The 21,924-nt window shown below is 46.1% G+C and overlaps 1 protein-coding gene across 8 annotated transcripts in view; it reads left to right on the top strand.

Annotated features, from left to right (window-relative positions):
• trim2 (tripartite motif containing 2) overlaps positions 1 to 21,924 on the top strand; it is a 131,113-nt gene that overhangs the window by 14,611 nt on the left and 94,578 nt on the right. For 2 of the 8 annotated variants that reach the window (XM_033019848.1, XM_033019858.1), the window contains exon 2: positions 5,007 to 5,064. The exons of 3 other annotated variants lie outside the window; for them this stretch is intronic. The gene's annotated coding sequence lies outside the window, so the exon portion shown is untranslated. Of the gene's footprint in view, positions 1 to 5,006; positions 5,065 to 17,648; positions 17,872 to 17,898; positions 18,044 to 19,088; positions 19,227 to 21,924 lie in introns of those variants that run through there. 3 more of the 8 variants (XM_033019878.1, XM_033019887.1, XM_033019868.1) reach the window with 3 other exon arrangements.

Below are 21,924 nucleotides of genomic sequence, written 5' to 3'. Positions count from 1 at the left end.
AGGATATCAGAGAAATGATGGGTGGAGTTTAATTGGGTTCACTCTTGGCTGTTGCACTTTGGATGGTAATAAATGTAAGGGGAATGTACACTTTAGTTGGCAGGATCAGTCCGCCTCGGCCTACCTGATCTCCCGGTTGCTAAACACTTTAACTCCCCTCATATTCCCATATTGACCTTTCTGCCCTGGTCCTCCTCCACTGTCAGAGTGAGGCCCAATGTAAATTGGAGGAACAGCACCTCAAATTTTGCTTGGGCAGTTTACAACCCATTAGTGTGACTGTTGATTTCACTAACTTCAAGTAACCCTTGCTTTCACTCTCTCCCCGTCCCTCCCCCATCCTAGTTCTCCAACTAGTTTCACTGTCCTCGTGATTCATTTACTGATTGTATGCCTCCTTGTCCCCTTCCCTTCAGCTGAAAATGAACCATCCTACATCCTCATCTGCTTTGATCTGTCTTTTTCTCGCCTTTCCCTTCCATATCTCTAGACTCCTTCTCCCCTGACTCTGTCGGAAGAAGGGTCTCGACCCGAAAAGGCACCTATTCCTTTTCTCCGGAGACCCTGCCTGTCCTGCTGAGCTACTCCAGCATTTTGTGTCTATCTTCCATAATAGCATTGAAGTAGAAAGGAGTCCCGAGCACCCTGAAACTGGCATCACTGGTAAATGGGCAAGGAAGCCGTCTAATATGCTTGCCTTCATGGTCAAGGCTTTGAATGTAAGTCAGAAAGTCACCTTTTGGTTCAAACTTTGGTTAGGCCTCATTTGGAGTATTGTGTAGAGTTCCTTTCACTCTATTAAAGGCAGGACATTGAAGCTTTGGAAAGCGGTAGAAGAAGTTTGCCTGGAAGTTGCATGGTTTAGAGGGTGACGCGAGAGAATGCCGATGCTGGAATCTTGATTTAAAAAATCACATTTCTGGCAAAAAAAATTTGATGTATCAGACGGAGTGAAAGGGGCAGAGGACATTTTGTGTTGGGAGCTGCCTTCAGGCTGTTGGAGTTGTTGGGAGATATTCGTTGGGAAAGGTGAGGGGAAAGGGTGTGCAAGACCAAACAAGCAACAGGTGGTAAGGAGGGATTAATTCCCAGATGAGGCAGATGGGAAGAGAAGAGTGCATGGAGTCTGATTAGGATGGAAGATGGCAAGAAATTAATGGAAGGGAATGATCACTTTGGTGCTTTGTTATAGGCCCTCGAAGAGAAGCGGTACGGTGGCGCAGTGGTAGAGTTGCTGCCTTAAGGGCCTGTCCCACTTTCCCAAGTTACTCATGAATTCTCACGAGTTTTCCCCTTGATTCAAACTCGGAGAATGTCCGTAACGAGTCCGTAGGAGGCCATAGGAATCTGTGGATATATCGTAGCGGCTCGTTATGCCAGCCGTAGGTATCTTGGGCATCAGGTAAGTCGGGCGTTTTTTCGGCCTGATGAAAAATGTCCATGAGTAAAAAAATAGCCCCGAGTACCTACGGCCGGCATAATGAGCCGCTACGACATATCCACGGACTCCTACGGACTCTTTACGGACATTCTCTGAGTTTGAATCAAGGGGAAAACTCGGGAGAATTCGTGAATGACTCGGGGAAAGTGGGACAGGTCCTTTAAGAGCTTGCAGCGCCGGAGACCTGGGTTTGATCCCGACTACGGGTGCTGTTTGTACGGAGTTTGTACCTTCTCCCCGTGACCTACGTGGGTTTTCTCTGAGATCTTCGGTTTCCTCCAACGCTCCAATGACGCACAGGTTTGTAGGGTAATTGGCTTGGGTTTGCGTACTTGGTATAGGTGTAAATTGTCCTAGTGTGTGTAGGCTTGTGTTAATGTGCTGGGTTCGCTGGTCGGTGCCGACTCGGTGGGCTGAAGGGCCTGTTTCTACACTGTATCTCTAAACTAAAGTCAACTGCCAGCTGAGCAGCAGATGGGCAGAGTAATTGCGGATAGCTGTGAAGCAAAATAAAACAATATAATAGGGTATCGTCTTTCCTTATATTGTTTGGCTCTTTGTCATGTGTTCAAGAAAGCTTCCTTCATCAGCATATGGAGGCCTTACTAGAGAGGGGACAACACTGGACCACGTCTTGGGGAACGAGGTAGGTCAAGTGACTGAAGTTTCACCGATGAGTAATTTGGGGCGAGTGCTAATAATCCCAACAGTTTTAAAGTAATTATGGAGAAGGATCCTTTCTGAGCATGTTGCCAGGACTCGAGGTCCTGAGCTTTAGGGAGAGGTTGAACAGGCTGGGACTCTATTCCTTGCAGTGCAGGAGGATGAGGGGTGATACTCCAGAGTTGTACAAGATCAAGAGGGGAGTAGGTGGGTAAATGCGCAGTCTTTTACCCAGAGTGGGGCAAATCTTCTTCTTGCGTATGGCGTGCACAGCCTAAAGTTGTCGGACAACTTGTTCTATTTGATCTTATTTGATTGTGCAAGCTGGGTTGATTGCATTTGTCGAAACAGGGCGGACCACGTGAAGGTTGCAATCTCCTACCCCTGGGGCAAATCGAGACCCAGGGAACAAAGCTTTAAGGTGAGAGGGGAAAGATTTAACTGGAACCTGAGGGGCAACCTTTTCCACACAAAGGGTGGTGACTGTATGGAATGAGCTGCCAGAGGAGGTAGTTGAGGCTGGTACTATCAGAACATTTAAAAGACATTGGACAGGTACATGGATAGGAAAGGTTTAGAAGGATATGGTCCAAATGCAGGCAGGTGGGGATAGTGCAGATGGGGCATTTTTGTCGGCGTGGGCAAGTTGGGCCAAAGGACCTGTTTCTTTGCTGTGTGACTGATTCCATAAGGATAGGACTGGTCCACTGGTTAAGATCCTAAATTGGGGCATTATTGTTTTTGAAGGCAGTGGGTGGTTCGAAGGGACTTAAAAAAAAAAATAATGATGAATCTGTGTGAAATCTCAATGAAAGGAACTTTTTCTGGACTTTTGTTGGCCTGGCCTTTTGGGCCAAAATGCTCCTCCTGGGCTAATACGGGCATTTTGGGCAAAAGGGGCCAGTTTCTCGGCTAATAGGGGCCTTGTGGGACGAAATTAGTGGTTTCAGGCAGGCCAAACAACTCATTTCATTTTCATTTCCAGCGCATGGTAGGCCAAACAACTCCATTTATATTTTGCATTGCAGTCTCAAGCACAGGGCAGGCCAAACAACTCATTGCATTGTCATTTCATTCCCACTTTGCATTGCAGTCTCAAGCACAGGGCAGGCCAAACAACTCATTGTATTGTCATTAAGGGCTAACAAATCATTTATTGCAAGTACATAGCAGACTCTCAGTTTAGTTGATTCACAGCTTAAAATCACAGTTGTGGGCTCTCCCTCACAAACAATCTTCCAGAATGACTGCCTCGCGTCCAGGCATCTGGGGTTTTATAGTCCTGCCCCCCCGGAAGGGGAGTTATCTTCATCATGGTGATTGACAGGTGAGAAGACCAATCAGCTGATCTCAAGGTTTTTTAAACACTCATAACTTTTTTATTTTTCATCGATTGGAAAAACCCTCAGGGCTGCCTCAGCGGAGGAGGACTGAGTAAGATGGCCAAAATCATAGTGATATAGGGTAGCATTTTTTCTAAAATCAGTATACAGTGCAGAGAGGAAGTGGTCAAGATGAGACTTTTAGTTGTATAGATGTATGGGGGCAACTTTATAGAGTTCCAGCTGCTAGGGGGTGCTGTGAAATATGACATTTAAGAGGTTTTTAGACAGGCAGGGAATGGAGAATTAGTGATAGAGCTGTATAGTACAGAAACAGGCTACTCAGTCCACTGTGTCCATGCACACCAAGATGGTATATTGGGAGAGTACAATTGCCTGCATTTGGCCCATATATCTTTTTGAACCCTTGCTATGTTCCTAAATATAAATATATGTGTATATGGTAGACTTTTAAATTATTAAATAACATAATGGGGGCTTGTTTGTATGGTGTGGGTGCCCATAACCTGGGTGTTCTTAACCAGCGGGCAACCTGTATTGAGGTCGGCACAGTGGCGCAGCTGCTCGAACTACTGCCTCACAGCACCAGAGAACTGGGTTTGACCATGACCTCAGGTGCTGAATGTGTGTGGTTTGCACATTCTCCCTGTGACCGTGTGGGTTTGTTAGCACAGATTAAAAATTTGGGATGATGCAGCTGGTAGAGCTGCTGCCTCACGGCGCCAGAATGCTAGGTTTGTCATTGACATCGGGTGCTGAATGTGTGGGTTTCCTCCAGGTCCTTCGGTTCAACTTGCCCAAGCCGACCAACATGCCCCATCTACACTAGCACTACCTGCCAGCATTTGGCCCATAACCCTCTAAATCTATCCTATTGATGCACCAATCCAAATGTATCTTAAATATTATGGTAGTCCTCAACTACCTCCTCCAGTTACTCGTTCCTTACACCCACCACCCTTTCTTTAAACAAAGTTAACCCTTGGGTTCCTATTAAATCGTTGTCCCTTAAACCCACGTCTTCTGGTTCTCGATTTCCCTACTTTTGGCCGAGGATTCTGTACATTTATCCGATCTATTCCACTTATGGATTTTGTACACGTCCATAAGATCACCCCTCATCCTCCTGTGCTACAAGGAATAAAGTGCTAGCCTGCTCAACCTCTCGCTATAGCTTAGGCCGTCGAGACCAGGCAACATCCTTGTAAATCTTCTTTGCACCCTTTCCAGTTTGACGACACCTTTCCTATAACATGGTGGAACGAAAACTAAACACAATACTCTAATGTCTTGTACAACTGTAACATGACCTCCCAACTTCTATACTCAATACTCCGAAGAAGGCCAATGACAGGAAAGCCTTTTTAACCACCCTATCTACAGTGTATGTGTGCTGACACTCCCGACCAGCCTTCGGGCAGTTTCCTGGTCTCAACAACCGACGAACCCATTGCAGAGAAATTGCACAGGACCTGGCCGAGGGATACGAATCGTCATCATTAAATACGGATGAGGTGCCAGAAGACTGGAGGGTGGCTAATGTTGTGCCTCTATTTCAGAAGGCCTGCAAGAAAAAGCCTGGGAACTGTAGACCAGTGAGCCTAACATCTGTGGTAGGTAAGTTACTGGAGAGTATTCTGAGGGATAAGATATATGCATTTTGATAGACAGAGGGTGATTAGAGAGAAGGTAGACACAAAGCTGGAGTAACTCAGCATCTCTGGATAGAAGGAATGGGTGACGCCTGTCCCGCTGAGTTGCTCCAGCATTTTGTGTCTACCTTCGATTTAAACCAGCATCTGCAGTTCTTTCCTACACTGCTGATTAAAGAGTGAGTCCGCATGGTTTTATACTTGGGAGATCGTGTCTCTGGAATTTTTTTTGAAGATGTATCCAAAAGGTTGGTTGAGGGCAGAGCTGTAGACATTATCCTTATTGATTTAAGCCGGGCATTTGATAAAGTTCTACACTGTAGACTGCTGTAGGAGTTTAGATTTCATGGGATCCAGGGAGAGCTAGCTGACTGGACAGAAAATTAGCTTCATGGAAGGAAGCAGAGGGTGATGGTGGAAGGTTGTTTATGAGACTGGAGGCCTGTGACTAGTGGTGTGCTTCATGGTTCGGTGCAGGGCCTGTTGTTGTTTGTGGTTCATCAATGAATTGGATGAGAACGTACAAGGCAGATTTAGTAGGTTTCCAGATGGCACTGAAGGAGGTGGTATTGTAGATAGTGAGGATAGCTGTCAGTAATTACAGCAGGATCTTGATCAGTTGGGTAAGTGGGCTGAGGAACGGTTAATGGACTTTAATGCTGATGAGTGTGAGGTGTTGTATTTTTGGAAGTCAAGCGGGGCAGGACTTTCAAGATATATTTATTTGTCACATGTACCAATTGATACAGTGAACTGTGTGGTCACCATACAGCCATACGGATAATTAGAGCACAGAACACATAGACTTTAACACAGACATCCCCACACAGCGGGATCAAAGTTTCCCATTGTGAGGGAAGGCTCCAAAATTCAGTCATCCTCCTCTGTTGTCCTCTATTGTTCACCCGTGGTCGGGGGGCTCCCGACCCCCTCACAGTCGCCGCTATGGGCGGCCCGATGTTCAGGCCCTCTTGCCAGGATGATGGAACTCCGACGTCGGAACGGGAGAACCACCTCAACGGCTTGGACATCTGGATCGTCCACTTCCTACCGGGGTCCGCAGCTCACAGGCCGTGCTGGGTGGAGATTCACGCTGGTGGCCCTCGGCAAAAGGTTCCAGGACTCCACGATGTTGAGTCAGCGCCGCCCGCGCTGGGAGCTCCACATACTCCAGCTCCGCGATGTCGATGCAGCAGACCCAGCACTCCGGAGCTTCAAACGACGATCCAGGTAGGCATCGCCCGCTCTGCGGTGAATCCAGTGCTGCGCCGCCGCCGCTGAAGCTTTTGCCGGTCCCTGGCAGGAAATGGCCGCGCCAATCCAGTTGGTAGGTCGCGAGGACGAAACACGGAGAATAGTCGCATCCTCGCTAGGAAGTGACTGGGAAACAGTTTCCCCCTTACCCTACCCCCCTCCCCCACATAGAAAAACTAAAGGAACCTCCAAAACATACTTTTAAGACAGACTAAAAATTAAAAAAGATAGAAAAACAGACTATAGGCAGAGGCTCCCATCAATGTGGCGCCCCTAGTGGCAGTTTCACGTGAATAGCAGGGTTCTGGGGTCGATTGTCAAACAGAGGGATCTAGGATTATACTTCCATGAAAGGAACCTGTAAATAAGGTCAAGAAGGCATTCTGCATATTGGCCTTTATCAGTCGGGGTATTGAGTATAGAAGTTGAAATGTTATGTTACTCATACAAGATATTGATGAGGCCCCATTTGGAGTATTGTGTTCAGTTTTGATCACCCTGCTATAGGAAAGATACTGTTAAGCTGGAAAGAGTACAGTGAAGATATCTGAGGATGTTGCCAGGACTTGAGGTGCTGAGCTATCGGATGAGGTTGAGCAGGTTAGGACTCTATTTTTTCGAGCGCAGGAGGATGAGTAGTGATTTTATAGAGGTGTATGGGGGGGAATAGACAAACTGGATATATAGTCTTTTACCCAGAATAGGGGAATCAAAAATGAGAGAACATGAGTTTAAGGTGAGAGGGGGAAGATTTAATAGGACCCTGAGGGGCAACGTTTTCTACGCAGTGTGGTGGGTATATGGAACGAGCTGCCAGAAGAGATATTTAAGTCAGTTACCATACACAACCTTAAATATATTTGGACATGTACATGGTTTAGAGCAAGGGTTCCCAACCTGGGGTTAATTTATCTCCAGGGGGGTAAGTTTAGCCTACCCAGGGGGGACATTTGTTGATTCTGGATTTGTACACATTTTTTCTCTTTGACTGACTGTTTGGTTCTGGTATACAGGAATCTGTTCATCATTAGTTGTTCCTAAATAAATGAAATGACATTGTTATGTGCTAATAAAGCTGCCAGGGATAAACAGGATGAAAAAGGTTGGGAACCCCTGGCTTAGAGGGATATGGGCCATAGATGGGCAGGAGGGACTAGTGTAGATGGGGCAGCTTGATTGGCGTGGGCACGTTGGGTCAAAGAGCCTGTTCCTGTGCTGAATGACTCTGAAGATCTTCCTTTGGTTATGAAACATATTCATGAGACTGCAGCTGAAATACCATATATATGTTGCTAAGCCTTGAGGATTTCAGCAAAGGGAAGGATTGGGCAGTGTACGACTTTATTCCATGGGAGGGCAGGAGGGTGAGGGGTGATCTTATAGAGGTCTATACAATCATGAGGGGATTATAGGGGGAATACAGATAGTCTTTTTCCATGGGTAGGGGAGAAGGAAAGATTTAATAGGAGCCTTAAGGGGCACTCAAAGGATGGCCGCTATATGAAATCAGCTGCCAGGGAGGTAGTTGAGACGGGTACAATAACACCATTTAAAGGACGTTTGGTCAGACACATGGATAGATTTTGAAAGGAATATGGACCAAAAGTGGACAGATGGGGCGAGTTTAGACAAGGCATCCTGGCCGGCATATGAGTGAGTTGTACCGAAGGGCCTATTCGCACACTGTATGAGTCTTATGGGGCTGTCCCACTGTATGAGCTAATTCAAGAGTTCTCCCGAGTTTCCCCTGATTCAAACTCTGAGAATTACGGTAATAACCGCTCGTAGGAGGTGCGGGGCCCAATTGGGAACAATTTTGGTGAGCCCCAGGTTCATAGCCAAGGTCTGTAGAATCATAGAAATACAATAAAGTTTATTATGCTTTATATCTCTATGGTAGAATGGAAAGTAATCAAAATGTGCACTTATAAAGTGCCTCCGAGTTAATGGACCAAACAGATCTAAGCTACATTTTAATATAACATTGCATACATGTAAGCCTAGAAGTAACAAACAAAATGTGTAGATCGCCTCTGAAAAGTATATAGTTACAATACCACTTGTTTTAGTGACTGAAATGAAAAAAATAATTTAATTAACTAGAGCCTGGAAAACCAATAACTATTGGCGAAAAACCAGTCCAGGCTTTAAATTTTGGGCTTCAGCCCCATCCTACCCTTTGGGCTTCTACCCAATCTAAACTTAGTTGTGTGTGTGTGTCTTAGTTGTGTGTGTGTGTGTGCGTTAGTTGTCTGTGCGTTATATGTGTGTGTGTGTGGGAGGGAAGGAGAGAAGCGAGGGAGGGAGGGAGGAGAGAAGGGAGTGAGGGAAGTAGAAAAAGAAGGGATGGAGGGAAGGAGAGAAGGGAAAAGAGAGAGAGAGGAAGGAGGGAGGGAGGGAAGGGAGGGAAGGGAAGGAGAGAAGGGAGGGAGAGGGCCATCGGCGGGAACGAATGTCGGGGTCCGGGCGTGAGCTGAGGCCGAGGTTTGTAAATGTTGCTGCAACCCCCGGCCCGGCCCTCGCAGTATTGTTCACCGCATCTTCCCGGGGAGAAAGCGGGGGGGAGCCGGTGCTGTGTGCGTGAAGCACAGCGACTGGAGGGACCGGAGAGCTGCCCCGGGAGCGCGAGGGCACTTCTCCATTCGCCCTCACACCCCCTCCCCGTCTACCCCTTTCTTCCCCCTCTACATCTCTACTCTCTCTCCCCCTCCACCCGGGGTAGATCTACCCCAGCCGAGAGTAGATTACATCAAAGCAAAGCTGAGAGATTAAAGGATAGACAAAAATGCAGCGGGTCGGGCGGCATTTATGGACAAAAGGAATAGGTGACATTTCGGGTCGAGACCCGTCTTCAGACTGAGTCAGGAGAAAGAGGAACTCAAACCATCCTCCCCCCCCCTTCCCTCTGTCACGGACATGGAGCGATCGCCGGCCCCACTTTTTTTTGGTAAACATCTATTTCCTTCGGGGTTTTTTAAATTTCCTCCTTACCATTTCTGTACTTTTTCGCTAGCTGCCTTGACCCGTTTGATGTCATCCTTCGCCCTGCTCCTCATAGCTGCTCCTGGTCTCGGCCCTCACCGATCTGCCGGACATGCTGTGTGTGTGTGTGTGTGTTTGTTTGTTTGTTTGTTTGGCGGAGACTGAGGGGAGAAGCGCCGGCACCAAGAGCGAGCGAAGGCGCGGACAGACGGACAAAAGCAACGATCATAGAGCGGAATAGGTGACCAAAGATCTTTGTAGGTGACATTTCGGGTCGAGATCCTTCTTCAGACTGACTCAGGGGAAAGAGGAGCAAGAGATATAGACGGTACTAAGGACAAATGAATGGAAGATATGCCGATATCTCCCATTTCCCTTTCCCTTGACTGTCAGTCTGAAGAAGGGTCTCTACCCGAAATGTCTACCAACGCCGCTCTATGAACGTTGCTTTCGTCCGTCTGTCCACGCGTTCGCTCGCTCTTGGTGCCGGCGCTTCTCCCCTCATGGCAGCTATTGAAAAAGTCGACCCGAAATATCACCTAGTCCTCTCCAGAGATGCTGCCTGATCCGCTGATTTACTCTAGCCCTTTGTGTCTGTCTTCGGTTTAAACCAACATCTGCAGTTCCTCCCTGTACAAGGCATGTGCCGTTTGAAAATAAAATGATAAAAAACATTTAAAACATTTAAAAACACCCAAACTGTTCCCCCGCAACGCTGCGAGAGGCATAGCTGAAGTCGGGTCGGGGTTACTGAAATGACGGAGATTACGCTCCGGTGCGGACTACGCATCAGTCCATTGTATTTCGCAGGAGTGGACCATCTTGCGCGCTAGAAGATCTTTGTTCCAATTGATTTGATTACTCTAGCGCGGGGCCCCCTTAGGCGCGGGGCCCAATTGGGAGCAATCGGTCCAATCGGCTAAAGGCCGGCCCTGTCTTTTCATGTACCACACACCCAGACCAAGTGGATTTCAATTTGATGACTTTTCATCGGAACTGGCCAATTATGGTGCAAACTGGAAAAGCTGTTTATCTGGAATTATCCAGACATTTATAAATTGCTGTATGGGAAGATGCTCTTCTTGGAAGTCATGTTGAGTTTCATTGGAATAGTTAGTGTCATACATCTTGGACATAGGCCTATTGGCCATTAGTGCCAAGCTTCGAGTCCTCATTTACATTACAGGATTAATCCTATACGTAGCACAGTGGTAGAGTCGGTGACTCTCGTAGCCAGAGACCCAGGGTCGAACCTGACTACGGGTGCTGTCTGTATGGAATTTGTACGTTGGCCCTGTGACCTCATGGGTTTTCTCCGGTATCTCTAGTTTCTTCCCACATTCCAAAGATTTGTGGGTTTGTCGGTTAATTGACATATAAATGTCATTCCTGTGTAGGTCAGAAGTAGTGTACAGGCGATTGCTGGTCAGCACAGACTTGGTGGGCCGAAGGGCCTGTTTACATGCTGTATGTCTAAACTAAACTCTGCAACCTAAACAAAAGGGACGGATTGCATGTGAACTGGAATTGGACCAATGTACTGGTGGGCAAATTTGAGAGTGTTGCGTTGGCAAGGGAGGAAGTGGGATCTAAAGTAGAAGTGGGACCTTTCTTCCGACTGAGAGTCAGGGGAAAGGGAAACTAAATACTCTTGTTTACAGCGGGGATATCTGGGACTGAAGACAAACTTGGTAATTGGATAGGAAATGCTCACCTGAGCATCATGTTGGCATGAGATCAAGCAGACTGCTGAAAAATGGAATTCAAAGAAGAGCATAGGAGAAAACCCTTTTGATTGGTGTTACACCAGGAACAGAACAGAAATAAAGGGGAGTTTGTCTGTTAGAACGGGTTTCACTTGATTAGGGCTAAGAAACAGACCCAGCAAATCTAATAAGCAGAGATGGGGGATAATTCTTAACATGAAGCATTAAGGTGAGAATGAATGAATTTAATGAGCTGAGGCAGATCATAGAGTTGTACAGGCCAGAAACAAGCCCTTCTGCATTCTCCTCTATTGCCCACATTAGGTCTGTATGCTTTACCTTTTCATCTACCTATCCAAATGCATATTGAGCCTAGTGATTGGATCTCATTCAACCACTTATGGCAATGACATTTGGATATCAACCACTCCCGTGTTTTTTTAAATCCCCTCCGCTCCCTTTTAAAACTCCTCTCGCCTTAAACCTATGCCTTTGTCATATCATTATCAAAAACCTATGTTTTTGATAATCCCTCCAGGTGTAGCACAGTGGGTAATGAAAAGCAAAATGTAACAAGAACAGATAAAATATTTACCAGAAATAATTCTGCAATCGGTTAGTAATATGGTAGCAAGTTCTAACAAACTAGTTGTTAACGGATATTATATAGTTGGGGACATGACTCCAGGGTGACCAAGGCTGGGAGCTCAATATGCAGGGGTATTCAATATTCAGGAAGGATAGACAGAAAGGAAGAGGAGGTTGGGTGGCATTGCTGGTTAAAGAGGAGATGAATGCAATAGCAAGGAGATCACCGAAAAGAATGAGAAGAGGTGGCTGATCTGGCACTCTGGTGGCAGGACAACAGCCTCCTCTTGAATGTCAAAAAAACTAAGGAGCTGATCGTGGACTTTAGGAGGGCACAACATCCGAGGATGTACACGCCACTGAAGATAAATGGGTATACTGTGGATAGGGTGAGCTGCTTTAAATACCTGGGAGGCCACATCTCAGAGGATCTGACATGGACATCACACGCTGGGACACCTCCTCCTACTTATCCTTGGACCATGACCCCACAGACGAGCACCAGGCCCTGATCTCAAACACCCTTACTGATTTTATCACTTTTGGCTGTCTGCCTTCCACAGCTTCCAACCTTATCGTTCCCCAGCCCCACACAACCCGTTTTTACCTTCTCCCCAAAATCCACAAATACAACTGCCCTGGCAGACCCATTGTTTCTGCCTGCTCCTGTCCCACGGAAATGATTTCCACGTACATGGACCTCCATCCTATCCCCCTGGTCCAATCTCTCCCGACCTATGTCCAAGATACCTCACATGCCCTTCGTCTCTTTAATGACTTTCGATTTCCAATCCCCCACTCCCTCATCTTTGCTATGGATGTTCAGTCACTCTACACCTCCATCACCACCAGGAAGGCCTTAAAGCCCTGCGCTTATTCCTCGAACGCTGAACCATCCAATTTCCTTTTACTAACAGTCTACTCCGCCTTGCAGAGCTGGTCCTCGCCCTCAAAAACTTATCCTTTGATTCCTCCCACTTCCTCCAAGTCCTATGGGCACCCGTATGGGCCCAGCCATGCCTGCCTCTTTGTAGGGTACATTGAACAATCCCTGTTCCAGGAGTACACTGGCCCTATCCCAGAACTCTATCTCCGTTACATTAATGACTGCATTAGTGCTACCTCCTGCAACTGTGCAGAACTCATGGACTTCATCAACTTCACCACCAATTTTCATCCTGCACTCAAATTTACTTGGACCATCCCCGACACCTCCCTCCCCTTTCTTGATCTCATTGTCTCCATCACAGGAAATAGACTATTGACTGACGTCTATTACAAACCCAATGACTCCCACAACTATCTCGACTACACTTCTTCCCATCCTACTTCCTGCAAAGACCCTATCCCCTAATCCCAATCCCTCCATCTACAGCGCATTTGTGCCCAGGATGAGGTCTTCCATATCAGGGGACCTCATTCTTTAGGGAACGGGGTTCCCCTCTCCCATCATAGATGAGGTCCTCACTCGTGTCTCCTCGGTCTCCTCAGCTCTGCCTTTGCTCCTCCTCCCGCAAGTCGCAACAGAGACAGAGTCCTCCTAGTCCTTACCTTCCACCCTATCACCCCATCGCATACAACACATAATCCTCTGATATTTCCGCCACCTCAAACGGGATCCCACCACTAGTCACATCTTCACATCTTCACCCTTTTCCACCTTCCGCAGATCCGTTCCCTCCGCAACTCCCTTGTTAACATCCCTTTGGGACGACAGATGGCACAATGGGCTAAGTGTTCGGCTGGCAACCGGAAGGTAGCCGGTTCGAATCCCGCTTGGAGTGCATACTGTCGTTGTGTCCTTGGGCAAGACACTTAACCCACCTTTGCCTGTGTGTGAATGTGTGTGAGTGATTGGTGGTGGTCGGAGGGGCCGTAGGCGCAGATTGGCAGCCACGCTTCCGTCAGTCTGCCCCAGGGCTGCTGTGTCTACAGAAGTAGCGTACCACCACCGAGTGTGACTGAGGAGTGAATGAATAATGCGATGTAAAGCGCCTTGAGTATTAGAAAGGCGCTATATAAATCCCATCCATTATTATTATTATCCCTTCGCACCCAAATCATCCCCTCCCCTGGTACCTTCCCCTGCAACCGCAGAAGATGCAGGGAGGAGGCAGAGCAACCTGTTGCTCTGCCTCCTCCCTTAACTCTGTCCAGGGACCCCAATAGTCCTTTCAGGTTAGGCAGAGGTTCACTTGCACCTCCTCCAACCTCATCTGCTGTATCTGTTGTTCAAGATGTGGACTCTTATATATCGGCAAGACCAAACGCAGTCTACGCGATCGTCTCGTGGAACATCTTCGCTCAGCCCGCCTGAACCAACCTAATCTCCCTTTTGCCAAACACTTTAATTCTCCTTCCCATTCCCACATAGACCTTTCTGTCCTCAGTCTCCTCCATTGTCAGAGTGAGGCTAAATGCAAATTTGAAGAAGAGCATCTCATATTTCTCTTGGGCAGCTTATGCCCCTGTCCCACTTAGGAAACCTGAACGGAAACCTCTGGAGACTTTGCGCCCCACCCAAGGTTTCCGTGCGGTTCCCGGAGGTTTTTTGTCAGTCTCCCTACCTGCTTCCACTACCTGCAACCACCTGCAACCTCCGGGAATCGCACGGAAACCTTGGGTGGGGCGCAAAGTCTCCAGAGGTTTCTGTTCAGGTTTCCCAAGTGGGACAGGGCCCAGTGGTATGAATATTGATTTCTCTCACTTCAGGTAGCCCCGGTATTCCCTCTCTCTCTGTCCCTTCCCCCATCCAAGTCACACCAGCTTCTCATTTTCACCCAACAAACAGCTAACAACGACCTGACCTTTATCATCGTTACTTTTTTGCATATCTTTCATTCATTGTCCTTTATCTCTCCACATCACCGCCTATATCTCTCGTTTCCCTTATCCCTAACCTGTCTGTAGAAGGGACTCAACCCAAAACGTCACCATTCCTTGTCCACTGTGATGCTGCCTGTCCTGCTGAGTTACTCCAGTATTTTGTGTCTATCTTCGGTTTGAACCAGCATATGCAGTTCCTTCTTATACCTATAACTTGTGAACTTGGCATTACACTCGGAGGAACAGCACGATAAATTTAAAAAACAGCAATTAGTGTCCCAGAATGACTGCTCCTTATGGTGTATTAAAGAAAGGCGAGCACTGGTGTGGCGACTGTACAGGGAGGAAGGTCTGTGCTGGGGAGAAGGCCGAGCTGAGGGGCAGGCCGAGCTGAGGGCAAGTGCTGAGGGCAAGTGCTGAGGCTTTGGCCAGCAGTTTGAGAGGAGGATGACGATACGATAATGTAAAGGTAAGAAGGGTCTCAACCCGAAACGTCACCCTTTCCATTTCTCCGGAGATGCTGTCTCTTCCGCTGTGTTACTCCAGCATTATGTGTGTACCTTCGGTGTAAACTTGCATCTGCTGTCCCTTCCTACACAATAAGGCATTGTCTGGTTTTCTTTTGCAGATCCTCCTTGGTCTTAGTGCAGAGAGGACAGTTTAACCACCAAGACATGGAGTGGGAAGCATCCTGTGGCCATTCCCCTCAAAAAAACAAGTCTACCCTTTTTTGCATTGTTTTGAGGACATGACCATTGAGAAGAGGGCAGCAGCAGTCAGGTCTATGGAATCAGGCCTGGTTCTGAAGGACCACGGGGTAGGGTGAAGTAAGGCAAAGCTATAATGTTAAGAGACTCGTTAGTTCAGGGATAAGACAGGAGATTCTGTGGCAGCAAATGAGATGTGGGGATTGAGAATATTTTGCAGCTGCTCAGAGGCAACCTGGACCCTAGCTCCAGAGGGGGTTCATACCACAATCCCCGCGTCTCATTTGCTGCCACAGAATCTCCTGTTTTATCCCTGAACTAACAAGCCTTTTATCACTATAGCTTTGCCTTACTTCACCCTACCCCGTCGTCCCTCAGAGTTCCATCGACCTGACTACTGCTGCCCTCAGTATGTGGGAGTCAGTCAATAGTCTATTTCCTGTGATTGGAGACGGTGAGATCAAGAAAGGGGAGGGAGGTGTCGGAGATGGTCCAAGTAAATTTGAGTGCAGGATGAAAATTGGTGGTGAAGTTGATAAAGTCCATGAGATCTGCACGGGTGCAGGAGGTAGCACCGATGCAGTCATCAATGTAACGGAGATAGAGTTCGGGGATAAGGCCAGTGTACGCCTGGAACAGGGATTGTTCAACGTACCCTACACAGAGGCAGGCTGAGACCTGCTGCGACTATGACAGGTGCCGGCAATTCGCCGAAAAAATTGCGTAAATGGGACAGGCCCTTTAGATACAAAAGCTGGAGTAACTGTGGGACAGGCTGCATTTCTGGAGAGAAGGAATGGGTGACGTTTCAGGTCGAGACCCTTCAGGTATCATGTTTGTCACAGACATTGTGGGCTGCAGGACCTGTTCCTGTGCTACACTGATTTCTGTTCTATGTCTTGAGAACAGAGGGATCTTGGAGACAAAGTTCATAGTTTACCGAAGGTGTCGGCACAAGTAGATAAGGTGGTAAAGAAGTCATATGGTATGCTTGACTTCATTGCTAGGGGCATTGATTCAGGAACTCATGATACAGTGGTTAGGCTGCATATGGAGTATTGCGTGCAGTTCTGGTCGCCCCATTGCAGGAAGAATGTGGAGGCTTTGGAGAGCGTGTAGAGGAGGTTTAACAGAACGCTGCCTGAATTGGAGGGTTTCAGCTACAGGGAGAGGTGGATGCACTTGGATTATTTTCTCTGGAACGTCGGGGGTTGAGGGGAGACTTGATACAAGTATAGAGACGAGTATAAGACGGACGAGGACAGACATGTGGAGCGAGGACGCTGCTATCAAAGGAAGGAACACAGGAGGATCCGGCGTGGGGGGGCCACCGTGAGGGAGGGGGAAGAACAAAGGGAAAACTGGCGCGTGGGGGGGAGGGAATTTGTAACTTTATGAACCCTTTATAGGTGACTATTTGCATACCTTGGGATGGTATGCAAGCAAAGAATTTCACTGTGACTTGTCACATGTGCCAATAAAATATTCAATTCAATTCAAGAAAATTATTAGAGGCAAAAATAGGGTTGGCAGAGTCTTTTTCCAAGGGTGCAAATGTCCAACTCATTGGGTGGCACAGTGGTGCAGCGGTAGAGTGTAGTTTAGACTATACTGCCTAGCAGCACCCTGGTTTGGGTGCTGTGTATGGAGTTTGTATTTTCTCCCTGTGACTGCGTAGATTTTCTCTGGCTGCTCTGGTTTCCTCCCATGTTCCAATTACATGCAGGTTTGTAGGTTAATTGGTTTCTGTAATGTGTCCTTCGTGACTAGTGTGAACAGATGATCGTTGGTCAACCAGTCTTTCCAAGCGCAGGCAGGTGGGACTTGAGTAGATGGGGCATGTTGGTCGGCGTGAGCAAGTTGGGCCGAGGTTCCTGCTGCCGTGCTGTATGACTGACTTATTTCTCAGCCAGAGTGTTTCCAAATGGGAAATTGTACAAACCAACTGTAAATCAAAGAGCTAAAATCAACTTTAGAAAATTATATCTTTTCTCCTGGAGCTCAGAACACTCATTCATTCACAACACTCATTAAAACACTCATTCAAACGTATTTGCCGAATTGTGCTTTGATTGGGCAATTGCACGCTGCTCTTTGTAAGGATGGAATCTGCTCAATATTTTAAATAAATCATCACAATACATTATTCATTAAAAGCTGTCGCTTGACATCCATTTCTTGTGACATGTTCTTGGGGATTTTGTGCCTTTGTGTTAGAGAGCATTAAAATAATATAATCCTTTTGTTCTGACCTCATTTCTCATGTGAATTATTTCTGTGGATGTTCATTAAGATTTGCCGTGGTTCATTTGACATGTTGTAGTCAAAGGAACTTCACTCGTTTATTCTGCCGTAGCACATCGTCGATTGAATGCAATTATTCTGTGGGCCTTTACGATCTGATCGTTGATTGACACCAGACCAGCAAATCTCTTTGTAGCTGACTGCTGCATCCCTATCCCAGTATCCTTTGCATGGTTTGCTGCAGTCTGTTAGCACAGCAAGAAAGATGCACTATGCAAAAATGATTTTGTTTCTGGACCTGTCAGGCAGTGAAACAATGCTTGTTTCTGCTTTCGAAAAGTTGCTACTGTAACAGATAATAGTCACCCCTGTTCGGTTTTTTTGTTTTTCTTTTGTCCTCTATGTATATGGAGCATCACTGCGTGAAGAAAGATATGCCTTTGCTCTAAGAATGGCTGTATTATGGTAGGATTTGCATGTCATTGCCTGAAACAAATTTCAACACAATAGCTAGAAACAAGATCTTCTGATTATCTAATGACTATCTAAGAGTACAGCTGTAAGTCTTACTGGATTATTTAATGAATGTAGTTCATTGAACTCTTCTGTGATGGATATCATTTCTGTGAGAATATGGGTAGGTGTGAAGATTTATTGGAATATTTTTTCTGGATTCAGCATGTTGATTTACGTGGTATAGATGCTTAGAGATGAGACTGGTGCGTTTTGCTTCCATTTGGAAATATTTTTCATTTAGTAATTTAATTATTGTAATACTTAATTATTAAACATGTAAAGCTCCCTTCATCCAGTATGCTCAGGATTTTGGTGAAGGGTCTCGATCCGAAATGTCACCTAATCCTTTTCATCCAGTACGCTCAGCATTTTGGTGATGCTGAAACAGCATATGGGTGTTGTTCCAGTTAATACTCCAACACAATTGAATTTACTTTTTATTTTTATATGATATTGGGCAATGTAATGATAAACTGTGCAAGGCACTGGCATGGGGAGCAGGACCTGGCGCAAGAGACACTGAACATTCAGGATTTACAAATTAGCAGGCAAAATGTGTAGGAAGGAACGGTAGTTGCTTGTTTACCCCGAAGATAGACACAAAATGCTGGAGCAATTCAGCAGAGCAGGCAGCATCTCTGGAGAGAAGGAATAGGTGACATTTCGGGTCGAGACCTTTCTTCAGACTCTGTAAGAAGGGTCTCGATCCGAAACGTCACCTAATCCTTTTCTTCGGAGATGCTGCCTGACCCGCTGAGTTACTCCAGCATTTTGTGTCTATTTTGGGTGTAAACCAGCATCTGCAGTTCCTTCTTACAGGATTTACGAATTGCTAGACAGTGGATTATTCGAGTTTTATTATGTGATAGTTTCCATGGAAAGATCAAATGTCTTAACGAAAAAAAAATTACCAATGATTCCCTGTCTCTAAATAATCTCCTTTTAAGTATGGGATGCAAATGATAAAATAAGAAAGAATTTTGGTCACTTCCACCAAGAAGATGCAGAAGTATATTTTCCTTTTTAGTATTTTAGCAAGAAAAGGCGCGTGCATTGTAATCGAGTCTAAACTTGATGAATGTGGGATAAAGTCTGTGATGATTAAACTGTCAAACCCATCATGTTTGTTATGGTAACAATATGAACTATTCTGGTTTATTGACCAGATTGGGAATAAATAGTACAGAAACAGCACATCAGAGATGATAACCATACTCAGAACATCCAAAGAGGAAATAAAGAAGTTGCAGTGAGATAGAGCCCATCATAACCTCGGGACATCTCAAAGTGCTTCACAGTCAGAGGTATTTATAAAATATGGATAGTTTTGTAATGCATCCTGTTTTATACACAGCAAAATCCCAAATTGCAATGTGATGAATTATGGTTTGATTTATAAATATTGAATAGAATTTTGAAAAAAACAACTATTTATTTAATATTATATGCGCACACACACACACACACACACATGCACATATATACACACACACACACACACACACACACACACACACACACATGCACGCGCACACACTCATATAAAATGTATTATATATAATATATATGAGTGTGTGCGCGTGCACATGTGTGTGTTTTGAAGATATATTCTTGAAGATGTATCTTTCACACTGGAAGATGTAACTTTCACACATCTCAATGTTGTGAGGGTCGGGTTAGATTTGAGCTTGAATCGAACGAAGGTGAAAGAATGACAATATCTATCAAAATTGTGATAGCAGGCGATTTTAAGGGGAACAGGCCGTTCCTAAGTAGCTGTTTCTTTGTTCTTTATGGAGGTAGAGTTAAGGGTTCAGAAGAAGCTATCAGAGTGTTTGCAATGATTAAATACCATGCATTGTCTGTGTGTGTGCACTGCAACCACAGTGTGATCAAAGAATGAATCTTTAGGGTGCTGATAGATTGTTATTCATGCATCTTGTTTATTTTATGCATGATATGACTTGTTGTTGGAGCTGCATTTGTCCGGGTAACTGGAGAGTATTTCATCATGCTCCCAACTTGGACTCTATACATAGAAGATAGAACAGTATAGGAACAGGTCATCAGCCCACAATGTTCCCGCTGAACATGATGCCAGGTTAAAACCCTCTCTGTCTGCATGTGAACTATATCCCTTTACTGCTTACACATCCATGTGCCTTTCTAAAGCCTCTTAAATACCACTTTCATACTGCCTCCACTGCTATTCCTGGCAGGCTTTTTCCAGGCACCCACATGTCTGATGTTTTGTATCAACCTCTAATCCATCCTATCCAAAACTCGTGTAATGGGGTGACTAGAACCGCACCCAATGCTCCAAATTCAGCATAATGGGCCTGTCCCACTTAGACTATTGTTCAGGCGACTGCTAGCGACTGTCAGAGTGAAACACACAGACGGAGGCGGACGGACAGAGACAGACAGAGACGCGCGCACTCAGAGGCTCGCGCACACAGGCACACAGAGATAGACACACACAGGCACACAGAGAGAGACAAGAGACACACACACACACACACACACAGACACATACACATACACATACACGGAGAGACAAGAGACAGACACAGACACACACAGACACACACGGAGAGAAGAGACAGACAGACACACACACACAGACACATACACATACACGGAGAGACAAGAGACACACACACAGAGAGACGGAGACGGACACAGACACAGAGAGACACGGAGACAGACACACACACACGGACAGACACACACACAGACACACACGCGCACACACACAGACATGCACACTCACAGACACGCACACAGAGACAGACACACACACAGACACGCGTACACACACACACACACACACATACAGAGACAGAGACACGCGCACACACACACACACACACCTCTCCATGGCGTCGAAATTCTGGTTGCCGCTAATTTGTGGTGACCAGAATGAAGCCGCGACTAGTTATGAGAATGCGGGAACTACTCACCACCATGCAGGCGACACCCCGGCAACCTCCGGCGAACATGTGGCGATCTTGTGGCGACCTCATAGTCTCCTGTGGTCGCCTAAAAAATCACGTAAATGGGACAGGCCCATTACCCAAGTGCTATAAAATTGCAGCATAACCTCCAGTCTTGTACGCAGTGCCCCCACCAATGTAGGCAAAGATACCATACAATCTATTTATGTTGTGGAAGGGTTTGGGGAGGGGCTGAGTCAATAACTAGGATACCCAACCCAATCTGTATTTGAAGCTACAATATTTGTGTGGTTGAACACCTATGTATTGACTGTGGGAGATCTTGTCAGGGTGCAGCCTTTTAATAGATTGTCAGTTTAGTTTAGTTTTTGTCACGTCTACCATGATACAGTGACGTTTTTTATTTGTTGTGTGCTATTCAGTCAGTGGAATGACTATACATGATTACAATAAAGCCATCCTCATTATACATTGAAACATAGAAATATATATGCAGGAGTAGGCCATTCAGCCCTTCGAGACAGCACCGCCATTCAATATGATCATGGCTGATCATCTAAAATCAGTGCCCCGTTCCTGCTTTTTCCCCATTTCCCTTGATTCTGTTAGCCCTAAGAGCTAAATCTAACTCTTGTGAAAACACCCAGTGAATTGGCCTCCATTGCCTTCCGTGGCAGATAAATCCACAGATTCACAATGCTCTGGGTGGAAAAAATGTTTCCCCATCTCAGTCCTAAATGGCCTACCCCTTATTCTTAAACTATGACCCCTGGTTCTGGACTCCCCCAACATCAGGAACATTTTTCCTACATCCAGCCTGTCCAATCCTTTAAGAATGGTATGTGTTTCTATAAGATATCCTCTCATCTTTCTAAATTCCAGTGAATACAAGCCCAGTCAACCCATTCTTTCAGCAATACGTCGGTCCCGCCATCCCAGGAATTAACCTGGTGAACCTACGCTGCACTCCATTAATAGCAAGAATGTCCTTCCTCAAATTATAGGTACAGCCTAAAGGGAATAATGTTTAGTGCAAGGTAGCGTC

Source organism: Amblyraja radiata, chromosome 1 (genome assembly GCF_010909765.2).
Source record: "Amblyraja radiata isolate CabotCenter1 chromosome 1, sAmbRad1.1.pri, whole genome shotgun sequence".
Lineage (NCBI taxonomy): Eukaryota > Metazoa > Chordata > Chondrichthyes > Rajiformes > Rajidae > Amblyraja > Amblyraja radiata.
The sequence above is the reverse complement of the archived record's forward strand: the minus strand, read 5'-3'. Positions and strand labels throughout refer to the sequence as shown.